Raw genomic sequence first — 12,546 nt, forward strand, 5'->3', positions numbered from 1 at the left:
AAAAATTGATTTAAGAATTGAACAGAAACATCTGTCCTTCTGAAAATCGCCCAAAGGCACGGAGACAAAGTCAAAGGATGCAACCTGTAACTTTCTCTTCCTTCATGTCAGGACCATCATCCATGATTTATATAAAATGCATATAGCAACAGTAGCACTTTAGTTTGGACTTTATGATTTCTGTAACTGGAAAATATTATTTTGTTTAAAGACAGAAGTGACCGCATAGTTGCAACATCAAAGGGAAATATTAATTAATTAGCATCAAGTATATTTGTTGCTTAAGCGTTTGCACTATAACTTAAGTAGGATTATAACTTTTAAGGAAGGAAAGATTTCAGATATTTAGTTCACTGCTTCAGTTATTTTATATGAAATTAAAACATTTACGTTGGTCAAATATGATGCTCTAAATCAAATAAAAGTTTGAAAATAAATGATGTATTTTTAAATGCTGCAACAAATGTTCACAAAAAGTAACTATAATTAAAACCAGTTAAACAAAATCAAATGTTTGAATCATGCTTAACCAAATGCCAGGCTGGAGAGCTGAACCTAAAGTATACGTAGAAAGATTTCAACATGTGAGCAGTTTTTAATGTTTTTATCACATATAAATGTCACAGCAGTGGGTCCTGGCCCAATGCTTTGTGTTTTTGGTTTTCTTTGACTCTTGTTTGTCTTGGTTTTTGTTCTTCTTATTTATCAGGCTCTCAGTAATCTTAGTTCTCCCTCCCTCAGTGTTCATTTCAGCCTGTGTTTAGTTTCTGTTCCCATGTCCCACGTTTCATCGTTTCATGTCGAGTCAGCCCTGTCTCTCTGTTTCCTGTGTCTCCCCAGTCAGCCCCGCCTCCCTCGGGCACTCATGTGTGATACAGAGTAATAAACCTGACTACATTTGCTACACTCTCTTTATTACCTGTTACTTTAAAATTCATACACTAATTATGTCTGCCCATCTCTCTAATGTGAAGGTCAAAGGTCAACATCCCAGTGACATAAGAATAATCCCAAAGGGGCAAAGGCAGCGGTTAATTTAGCACATTTAGCATTAAGGGTACAGCAAGGATATACTTTTACTTATTGTGGCAGGGGTGTGGTCTCTGGCCTGCTGCATCTACCAGAAGGTGAGTGTACTCCTTTGTACTCAGATTAACATTTTACTTCTTAAAATACATTTTCATATATGAGCTTTCTATTATTTCATGGGCCATTTAATCAATATTAAAATTACAAGCATATCAACAAAGGTGAAGCTGGTTTTTTCCACTTGCTGTCACACAGTCATGGAGGAATACAATAAATACATAATCAGTCATAGATCCTGAACAATGACATTAAAAGAAAGTCTGTGGCTCTAAAAACTAAACAGTATAAAGACATGCTCCAAGCTGCTGTTTCTCTCCTACTCCTCTAGGTTTTCCACTGTCGGCCATCCAGCGATGCTGGAGGGCTACCTGGCCAATGCTGGCCTACACAAAGAGGTCCTGGCTCGAAGGAGCCGAAGAAGATCCTTGCCTTCCTCGTCAGTTTCCTCTTCAGTTCCTATCCCAACAAAACCTTCTTGCACCTATTAGCTCCAAAGAGGCTATGGTGCCCGTGGAGGTCTGGACCTGAGGCCTGTGCTCATCACGTGGATAGAAAACACTCTGACACCATTCTGGAGGTCTGATGGGACTCTGACCAAAACACAGATGAAATAAAACTTGTGGCTGGAGCTTTTAAAATTACTTTTTCACCTCATAGATTAATGCTCATGATTGCATGGTAGCAAGACAGCATCTCCCCAAGGTGAAACTCTCAGGAGACATTTACTCTTAAACTGTAATCTGGTTGAGACTACTTGAGGAGATCTTAGTAGCGAGTATGTGGATTTAGTCTCTTCACCAACAGCAGACAGACCCATGCCAAGAAAGCAGACATGTTCTCAAAGAAAGCCGAGAGCAGAGATTGGAAAAAGCTAAAAAGAAAAAGCTGCAGCTTCAGACGATTATCTGCCTGTAAGGCTGAAAAAGTCCAGTTACACTCTATTTTGGAAAAGCTCCCAGTTTTGGTAACCTGGACTTTTATTTCCCCTCTTCTGCTACAGATGTTGACTGTGACCTCAGAGGCCAACTGGACCACACAGCTGCAGCAGGAGTGAGGGAGAGGAGTCTTCATCCAGCTTCAAAGAAAACATCCAGGTAAAGTGACGTGGATCAGCGGATAAAGTCGTCTCCACTTTCAAAGGAGATCCTCTGAGAGAGAGACTCTCTGAGCCATTTTAGCCTCAAATTATAGGACTTTATAGTACAGCAACACTTTTAAAGGACAAAAATAACATAAACTGTGACTGTAATACAAACAAAGTATTGCATGTGTTTTTAAAAGTGTTCCTCCGATGGGCAGGATATCACTATTAGACTGTCCCACCAGCCAACTTCAACAAGAGACCACAGCAGCATTCAGTGATCAGCACAGATGTTCCTCTAACACTCAGCATCTGATCCCTGTTGGTCTGTGTGCTTCTGCTTTTGCTCAGTTAGAAACCCTGCAGCAACCCGACCCAAAACTGTGTCTTCTTGTTGGCCTCAACGTTGAAGTGTCAAACGTCCAACATCTGGAAAGGAAACCACGCCAGTGTACTGTGATGTTTCACCAACATGTGGCAGACGCTGGTCCTGCCTTTCATGCTGACATCAGCAGAGAGCCCCGCCTACCTCAAAGCCTCCCCTGTCATGTATTGATCAGGATGATTATGAAGATGAGCGAGTGCAAATAAGACTGTAAAAGTCCACGAGCAGAATGTTTGGATGCTTTCTGATGATTCATGAATATCATGAGAGTGTTTGTGTGTTTTGTCTTTTCTTTGCTGACGTTTGTTACTAACAAAGACAATTTACGCTCTGTGTGTGTTTTCATCCTTACCAGCCGCACTCTAACTGCAATGAAGGAAACAAACTGTAGAAATGGTCGACTCAGTGACTTCATAAAATATTGAAGTGGTTCAGGTAGAGCCAGTTTTTAAATGACCATGAACACTGACCGTATTGTATCTGTACAGCATGTTTTTCTATTAGACAGATTTGTAACAGAGGCCTTGCTCTCAGTAAGTTTGAAGTCATTTTCTGATTTATTTTGTAATCTCTGATCTTTGTGTATCCTGCTCAGTTTGCATGCTGCCTGTAGGAGTTTCTGTCTTTGTATTTGAAGATAATTCATTGAATATACTCAGCTGCTTCCCTTTGGTGCCTCACACATCACTGAAGTTTTTCAGTGTCCAGTTATTTGTTTTTAATAGCTGTTTGAATTCTCTGTATGTTTGACCCTGTAGACTGTTTAATGGACTGCTCGTCTTCCTGTTTGTAACCACTGCCTGTTTAGGACTAAAGATTTGGATTTGGATCTGTACAAAGGATGTAAACACTTGATTACAAAGGAGATCTCAGCTGTGTTGTTATGGATGGACTTCAACGTATTTGTTAAAAAAGAGAATAAAGCAAAGTGTTTTAGCTGTTTGGGAGTTTTTGTTTGATTCGATTCAGTTTTATTTCTATGGAGTCAAATAATAACAAAGGCTCTAGAACAGCCCTGAGTTTGTCCAGGTGACACTCCTCTGAAGAACAAAGACAAAGAGGAAGAAGGGGATTCGTTTTCAAGTCTTGTTTCTTTCAAAATAAAAGCTGAAATGTTTTGGAAGCATGATAATATTTTCAGCCAGGATGCCGTCTCCAAGGAGACCTGCACCTCAGCGCTGAGCTCCACATCACGCCCTGTGAAAGCACAGATATAAATCTGCTGCAGTGAGAAGAACTTTACCCAACACAAGTGTAGAAGTAGACATTTGACTTTACCTACAACCTGTTAACAACAAAGCTTTCATTGCCTCTGTTGTTGATGTCATGTAGGACTAATCATACTTCACATCAGCCATGCACACGTCAGAGGATCTCCAGGCTTTCAGTAATAAAGCCAAGCAGATGATGTGAACATAGCAATAGTAAAACATGCATCATAATCAGCTGTATGTGTCGACTATGTGGCACCTCAGTCTTGTTGGCATGAAGAAAAGTTGTGTAACATGTAGCATAAGGGCTGCAAAGACATCATGTAGACAGCAGTCGTCTGTTAGTCGTAACGTATCTCCTGTTAAAGAGTTAAATGTGCGTTCTCCATCTCTGTCCTCTCACAGCTCGCCGTACACCAACTCCAGCTGTGGTAACCATGGCTGTGCCCATCAACACGCTGAAGCTGAGACGCCACCCGTCACTATGGCGACTCCAATAGGGTTACCTGTCAGCTGTGGACGCATGAAAGGAAAACAGCAGAAACACAGACATGTTTACTGGAACATTTCCTATTGACAGCTTTATGGAAAAGTGGGTTTAAACACTTTTCTATGTTTTATTTTGTTTATTTATGGATTTATTGTGAAAGGAATTTCAAAGTTTTAATTTGACCTTTCCCCTGTTTTTCATACAGACTGGAGACGAATGGATGGTGCTTTCTTTGTTTGTCTAAAGATAATGAATAAAACTCTACACACATCTTAAACCACCCTCCTTTCTATATATTTTGTTATATAAATGGAAAGTATATAAGACACAAACTGAGCTTATATGATACTAAGGACCCTGGAGGTCAGTCCACCTTTATAATTCAGCACAGCCTGGAGTCTCTTAGTCAAGCTTGTTTGTGTTTTCTGTGAGGAAGTTTTCAGCAGCAGCTCTTTTCTTGGATGTTGGTTCCCTTTGTTTCCATCCTCTGTTAAGATGTTTCAGTAATGTTGAGGTCTGGGGAGGCCAATCCATGGCTGACGTCCTGTGATGCTGCATTAGCAGTTTGTTCATAGTGAAAAATGAAGCCACTGCCAATCAGACATTTGCACAGTGGATCAACTTCTGATGGTACTGTCCTGAATTCCACACCTATAATATGTTTGCACATACTGATGAATATGTGCAGCTGATTTTCAGTCCAGTTCCTGTGTGACAGACGCCAGTCTTTCTGCCTGTGTCCTTCCTTAACAATAGAGCCATCCTTCCACTGAGACTGTTTCTGATGAGGCTTCACTGAGCAGTAGATGGATCCCTCAGCTCATCTAATCGTCCTATTTCTAACACATGACTGTCAGAAACTGTTAATCTGCTGCAGCTCTTTAACTCCTCCACTTCTTTTTTTGTAATCTCTTAGTTTCCTCATCTTTTAAGGTGGCACTGCACACCAGATCCAAAGTCAACATGCTGTTATATAATGGAGTTGAACCTGTAATGGAGTTTGATTTAAACCAATCAGCAATTAAGTGAATGATGATGAGCAAAGATGGTGGAGGTGGTGGATGAAGACCCGGACAGCTGTGGTTGGCTCCTCGTATAGAGCAGAGTGAGGTTGTGTTTGCACATTATTATAAAACCATGTTCACCATATATTTTAGCTGCAGACAATAACATTGTTTCTTTGCTGTGGTGATTTTATTCCACTTTGGTAAAATGGAAAACCATCATTTCTTGCTGTAATTCACACATTATTCCAAGAGCCTCAACACAAGCCTTGTAGTCCGACCATATATAGACAAATCAATAGTTGTGTTTGTAACAGCTCATGAACATGAATCGTTCCACATTACTTTAAAATCATTGCAAACTAAACTGGAATAAATGAGTGTTTATATATAGTTTTGTCTCAGCTGTTCATACACAGTGTTTCAGTTCTTATCAGAGTCCCACCGTCTCACTGTGGTGAACCTTTAGCTCTGTTGTAAGCGTGTTGTTAGACCAGGTTTCCCTCATTTAAAAATAATCTCTCATTAGAAATGGACATGATGTCTAAGACATAGAAATGCTTATTATGGGTTCACTTGATGTCACTGAAAAGATGCACATGGGTAACGTGCAGGCCATCCAGCTCCGAGGTTTATCTCCTCACCTCGAGTCTGCGACACTCTCTCCGTGTCCTCTCAGATAAGGGCGCGCACATTTCTGCACCATCTTCTAAATTACAAAGAGCGATTCACAAAACAGAAGCTCACAAAACACTCATCACAAACCAAAAATGGCTCCACTGAGCGTCAAACTGTCACCAGAATTTACTGATAATCTAAAGACTCACAGAACTCATTTTGTCTCATTGTGTCTTAGTTTGAGACATAAGTGCATGATCATAATACTGTGTAGTTAGATGAGACAGAGCTGATGCTTGCTCTTAATTATCCTCTTCATGTTTCCCGAGCCTCAGCAGTGGAAGCTACCATGGATAGAAAGACTATGACTCATCTTAAATCTCAAATCTTTGTCTCCAAAGAGCTGCTGATGTGTCCGATATGATCCACAAGCTTAAACTAGGATTATAAGTGTGTGCAGTGATGTGTGTGAAACCTCTGAGGACTCACACGTGTGTGCTTCAGCCCACACACACATATGAAGCACTGCGACCTCACACAGAAGTGTTTTACACATCCAACCTGAATCCTGATCATTTCTACAGTTTATTAAGTTCAGCTTCACCTGAACATCAGTGATGAAGCTGCTCTGACTCCATCACAGCTCACAGCTGTTGGAATGAGTCAAACAATGAAGAAGGTTCAGAAACAGCTGATGATTTTACAGAAACATGATGCAAACATGAGAATGGGCACATGATTTTTTATTAACAGACACTGTTTATGTTTCACTGTGCATGACGTCATCAACACTGACACCAGGGGGCGCTCATCACCAGCCTGAGGAAGTGTGATAATGGGGGGAGACGCAGTGTTGTGTGTACTGCAGTCGGACAGAAGGAAAAACTTCCTCCTGAAAACATTTTCATCCTTCCCAAAAGTGTTTGAGTCAAATGTTACAAATATATAAATACAATAAAACACAGGGTCTTACATAAAATTAGTGATGTAGTTGTGCACTGAGCACCTTTCCAATGTTCCTTCCTCAGATGAGTCCAGCTGCTGAACACATTAACATCTGTATGTAAATGTAGCCGAGAACCAACCTGAGCACTGCTGGGAAAATACAAAGGCAACCATCAAAGTGCTGTATTATCTTATTTATTCTGAATGTTGACTTAGATCCACACCATGATTTATGAAACTATAGAACTAAAATAACAACAATCGTCTGCTTCTTTAAAATTTCTTTCATTACATCAAACCAGTGAAAACTGAAAAAAACAAAGAGCTGTTAGCATGTTCAGACCAACTTTGAGACAGAGACTGTAAAGTTCTGCACCTTAAATCCTGCCTGTGTTCCTGCAAATGATTCACACTGAAAGTATCTTAGTTTAGTATTGAGTGAGCCACAAAGCAGCCTGATAGCTTTAAAACAGGAAAAGTAAATGAAATTGACAGTTTCAGTGTAGCTGGATCTATTATTGGGGGGTCATGGCCCCCGTAACCCCGCCTGGTCCTGAGGTCAAATCCACCATCTTTGTTTCAGAGCTTCATGTTCTCCCGTGTTTGTGTGCGTCCTCTCCAGTACTCCGGCTTCCTCCCACAGTCCAAACACATGCAGTTAGTGGGGTCAGGTTAGCTGTGAGTGGTTGTGTCTCTGTGTTATTCCACCTTAATAAATGACTTCCTGTTAGCATGAAGTGCTTCTGTAGGACTGATGTCATTTTCATGGTTGGATCATTTAAATGAAGCTGGACTCAGATGCAGTAAATAAGCTGATTGATCATTAATGAATAAAGCTGGTCAAACACATCGCGTGGACACATGTGATTGTGTGTTGTAGTATTGATCCCAATGCTGGTATCAGTCCTGGATCAATAACACTGGATGGATGCGTTCAGCATGGAGCCCTGAGCTGTGTTACAGACAAACATGGAAACTGACAGGTCTGTGTCATTCACAGTCTGTAACACTTCTAAACAACAGAGGCTGACCCAAGTGCCTCAGAGCCAGGCACGCTCACATCACAGCTCTCTAAATAAGCCAGTTTCAAAATAAGAGCTGAAAGCTGTGTTTGCTTGTGTTAGCTTATTATTGTGGAGACTAACATTCAGTGATCATGTGTTCAGACTCATAATGATTACTCTCAGAAATCCTGATCTTTGTATTTACTGTGTGTTGGATCAATAACTGAGATTCATGGTATCACACAGCTGTGCTGCTGCTGATGTCAGCACATCTGGAACAATACGAGGTATCTGCTACCAGACTGAGCAGGACGTGAGACCTGTGGACTGTTTAAAGCTGTCCCTCCACAGCTCACTCAGACCTGATCCACACCTCAGTGATATTCTCTGACTTCCTCAGTAGAGACAGAAACCATTCAGATCTGGGACCATCAGCTGACTGATGATGTCACACAGACTGTGTTTTTCAGGAACAGTGATTCTGATGTGAGCCTGCTAGCTGACAGCAGACCTGATGAAAGCACATGTTCACATCTGTGAGGACAGACTGGACTCTTTGACTGCACCTTGGTTCTCCTCAGAGGTCTGTACAGGAGCATGTCCACCCCCACTGAAGATCTCAGTCACTGTGAAACATAGAAAGCTGCTTGTGTGGCCTCTGCCTCACATGTAGATACAGCTACAGGTTTCTCTGTCAGTCAGACTGAAACAGTGTCCTGATGCTGCATCATTCAGCTCTGTGCCCCAGTCAGCATCACTGGGAGCTACCAGTGTTTCTGCCCTTTTCCTGTAACACTACACTCAGCACAGGCTCAGCTGGTATCCAGTGTTGGACTTTGGCTTCAGCTGCTGTGATAGATCCTCTAACATAGATCAGCTCTGCTACATGTTGTTAGATAAGTGCAGCTGCTGTCATGTCCTGATGTTTCTCTGGCTCAGCAGCTTCTCCATCAGAGGTTCACATGGAGCTGATCCAGTATCTCCAGTAACTGTGTTCTGTGCCTCACTGGTTCATCCTTCTGTCTGTGTGACGTCAGTCAGATGTTGAAGTTAAACTCTGTAATCTTCACTGTGTCACAGAGTTCAGTGAGTCCCGTTATTCACAGTATCAATCAGATCATCAGAGAACAGCTGATCAGCAATCAGTGGTGCCAACAGCGCCTCCTGTGGTGAGAGGATGCAATAATGCAATGTAGCATTTTTCCACTCAACACTTGCAGTCATGGAAACTGTCTGTTGGATCTGTGTGACGTTGCTTTCTTGGTTAGAGTTCCTCACAAATGTCCAGATGATTCTTCTAATGAGGCGTCGACCATGTTTGCAGCTCTTTGGAAGAAAACGTCGCCCTTTGCCATCCTTACTTTTCTTTGACTTCTTCAAATGCAGCTGAACTCCAGCTGGTATTTTCTTGGACTTTGCAGCTGTTTCTGGTCATCAGTTCATTCCTGCAAACCTCTGAAGCTGAACAACAATGATGCTGCATTGCTGGCTGATCCCAAAAGGTTGATTCTGTTCATCTGGACGTTTTCAGAAACGTTTGCTCACTGATCAGGTGACTTCTTCAGTCTCAGCTGACTGCAGCTTTACAAGCTTACAAACAGCACATTTGCACAATGACTGAAAGCAGCAGCACCTGATATATATGATACTAATATAATACATATACATATATAATCCATACTAATGATGAAGGAACTGAGCTCACAGTCCATTGTTCATTCAGTGAACTACTCAGTTTATTTTGGGCCTCAGAAATGCTCACTCTGTTTGTACATCACTGTCAGCAATAGACTCATTCTGCTGTGTGGACAGGAACACATGTGACATCACTTCCTGTTTGTTTGTGACTGAAGAGGAAGAAGTTTACAAGGAATCATTTAGAAGAGTTTCAAACATCAACTGATTGAATCCATGAATCTGAAAACGTGTTTGTGAGTGAAAGAGACAGACATGTACAGACTGAACTATCTGTTCAACAGTCAGAGTGTTTCTGTAACAGGAGACACTCTTTACACTCCACTCAGCACAGGGACACTGAGGCACCAGGAGACCAGACCCAAAACCCAGGATAAAGAGTTTGAGTGAATGTGGTGTTGAAGGTGTGGAGGTGGATCAGAGTGTCAGAGGAGACTCTGTAGAAGGACAGAGTGCCAGCAGGACAGTCCACATACACTGCTGCTCTGTTAGAGACAGAGGAGGAGGAGGAGGAGATGGATGTTCGACTGTTATTGTGCCTGACAGAATAAGGACCATCATCAGAGCAGCTCAGACTCCAGGACTGATCATTGTATCCAAACACACAGTCATCTCTGCGTCCTTTCCTTCTGATGCTTCTGTAACTCACTGATATACAAACGTTTCCTCTCCACTCGACCTCCCAGTAACAGCGACCAGTCAGACCATTTCTACACAGCAGCTGAGGAACATCAAATCTGTCTGGATGATCAGGATATGACTGAACCTCCTCCACACGTGTCACCTTCCTGTTGTTGTCAGACAGTTGGAGCTTTGTGTTCACTGTGTTTGTGTCGATTGTGAGTTGACAGGAATCTGATGGAGAGAACAAACACAATCCAGCTGCAGTTATTGATCCATCATCTGTTCATTGATTGACACTTTGATGATGACTCCTGACATGATGAAGATGGTTGAATGTGTGCTGCTTTGTTTTCATGAATCCCATTAAAAACACACTTACACTTCCTCAGACCTGGTCTCAACCATCGGACTCCAGCAGGCTCCACCCTGAAAGGAGGAGGGGGGTCAGAGCAGCACAGTCAGCATGCACACATGGACATTACATGGCTCTCACACACACACTGTTACACACTGAGCTCAAAGCTCGGCTCCACTGTTTTATTCAAAGAAATCTACATTTATTTATCAGCACATTTAAAAACAGCTTGAGCCAAAGTGCTGCACAGAGTAGAGAGAAAATAGGAAACATACACAGTAATGACTATAAAGACTGGTCAGGATTGAAAGCTACAGAGTACAAATGTGTTTCCAACCGGCTTTTAAAAATGTCCAGTGTTGGTGACGACCTGATGTGAAGGGCGACTGTTCCAGAGTTTGGCTGCAGCCATCGATAAAGCTCACCTCTGTTTTTACGTCTAGTTCTGGTCAGAAGCTGCTTATCTGCAGACCTGAGGGCTCCACTTGGATTATTTTGTTAAAGAGAGATAAGATGGAGCCAATCCATTCACAGATTTAAAGACAACCAGATCTGGAAGTGGATTCTACCACGTACTGGTAACCAGTGGAAAAAGCTGGTGATGGGTCGTCTAGCACAGACCCACCGCTGGAACCAGACAATTGATGAGGGAGAGAACTGTGACAGCGCCGTTCCTTCACTTGACCTCAGTCGCTCTCGTCTGCTCCCTCGTAACACTGCTCTTTATTGAGCTTACATGAATATGCACAAGTTCATTAACATATGACGTCTTACACAGGTATGAACAAAGAGTACCAGTCTGTGCATAGTGTGTGTGTGTGTGTGTGTGTGACCCTGTGACCCCAAAGCTGGTGCTAAGAGTCCAGCGGTCCCCCTAACAAAGGGCTCTTATACTTAACCAGACACAGAGTAGGTGTCCTCCTACACCAGGGGTCTCAAACTCGCGGCCCGCGGGCCAATTGCGGCCCGCAGGACGATAGTTTTTGGCCCCACCTTAATATGAAAATGTAATGTTAGTTTGATAATGTATGACACTTTACAGTGTTGTGGGCGGAGCTGAATTAACCCACCAATCAGGGTGGGATATGGATCTCAGGGGACACCAGCCGGGCTTGATGCAAGCAGGGAAACATTTCTCAATGAGTCAAAGTTCCAGCAGCGTTGCCCTGGAGTGTTTCTTTCTTTCCTGTGCCTGGCTGGCTTCCTCCTTTCTATTGGGCAAACGCCGACATTCGCCCCAGCGCGCTGTGTTCACAACACTTCAAAAAAAGTTGTTTTTTTAAGTTGCTGCCCAGAGGGACGTTATACGTATATAGATTTATACACACGTCAGTGGGATTTAAAGTTATTTTTCCACAGAGAGAGATCTCATATTAACTCTCACAGTGATGCGTAGGCGGCGGGATAAAAGAAAAGTCATGAACTCAATGCAGCCCAATTTAGTCTGCAGTCACATAGTGACGTCCCGCCACTTCCTCCACTACACGCTTCCCCCACGCCAGTCTCCTCCGTCACTATAAAGGGGAGAGTCATGAGCTCCATCACCCTCACCTGTGCCGTCCAACGTCCCGCCACCAGCCTCCACTGCAGCAGGCCAGAGACCACACCCCTGCCACAATAAGTAAAAGTATATCCTTGCTGTACCCTTAATGGTAAATGTGCTAAATTAACCGCTGCCTTTGCCCCTTTGGGATTATTCTTATGTCACTGGGATGTTGACCTTTGACCTTCACATTAGAGAGATGGGCAGACATAATTAGTGTATGAATTTTAAAGTAACAGGTAATAAAGAGAGTGCAGCAAATGTAGTCAGGTTTGTTACTCTGTATCACACATGAGTGCCCGAGGGAGGCGGGGCTGACTGGGGAGACACAGGAAACAGAGAGACAGGGCTGACTCGACATGAAACGATGAAACGTGGGACACGGGAACAGAAACTAAACACAGGCTGAAATGAACACTGAGGGAGGGAGAACTAAGATTACTGAGAGCCTGATAAATAAGAAGAACAAAAACCAAGAAAAACAAGAGTCAAAGAAAACCAA

General features: G+C 42.6%; 1 long non-coding RNA gene across 1 annotated transcript; it reads left to right on the forward strand.

The window, feature by feature from the left end:
- Nucleotides 1–1,109: 1,109 nt before the first annotated feature.
- On the forward strand, nt 1,110–3,373 carry LOC147336859 (uncharacterized). Its single transcript, XR_015128329.1, has 3 exons — nt 1,110–1,666; nt 2,090–2,183; nt 2,522–3,373. It is a non-coding gene; the product is annotated as an uncharacterized LOC147336859 (long non-coding RNA).
- Nucleotides 3,374–12,546: the final 9,173 nt, after the last annotated feature.

This window comes from Aulonocara sp. 'chitande type north' Nkhata Bay, linkage group LG3 (assembly GCF_057382095.1).
Source record: "Aulonocara sp. 'chitande type north' Nkhata Bay isolate Kocher_YH1m ecotype deep benthic linkage group LG3, A_spYH_male_GT1.1, whole genome shotgun sequence".
Taxonomy (NCBI): domain Eukaryota; kingdom Metazoa; phylum Chordata; class Actinopteri; order Cichliformes; family Cichlidae; genus Aulonocara; species Aulonocara sp. 'chitande type north' Nkhata Bay.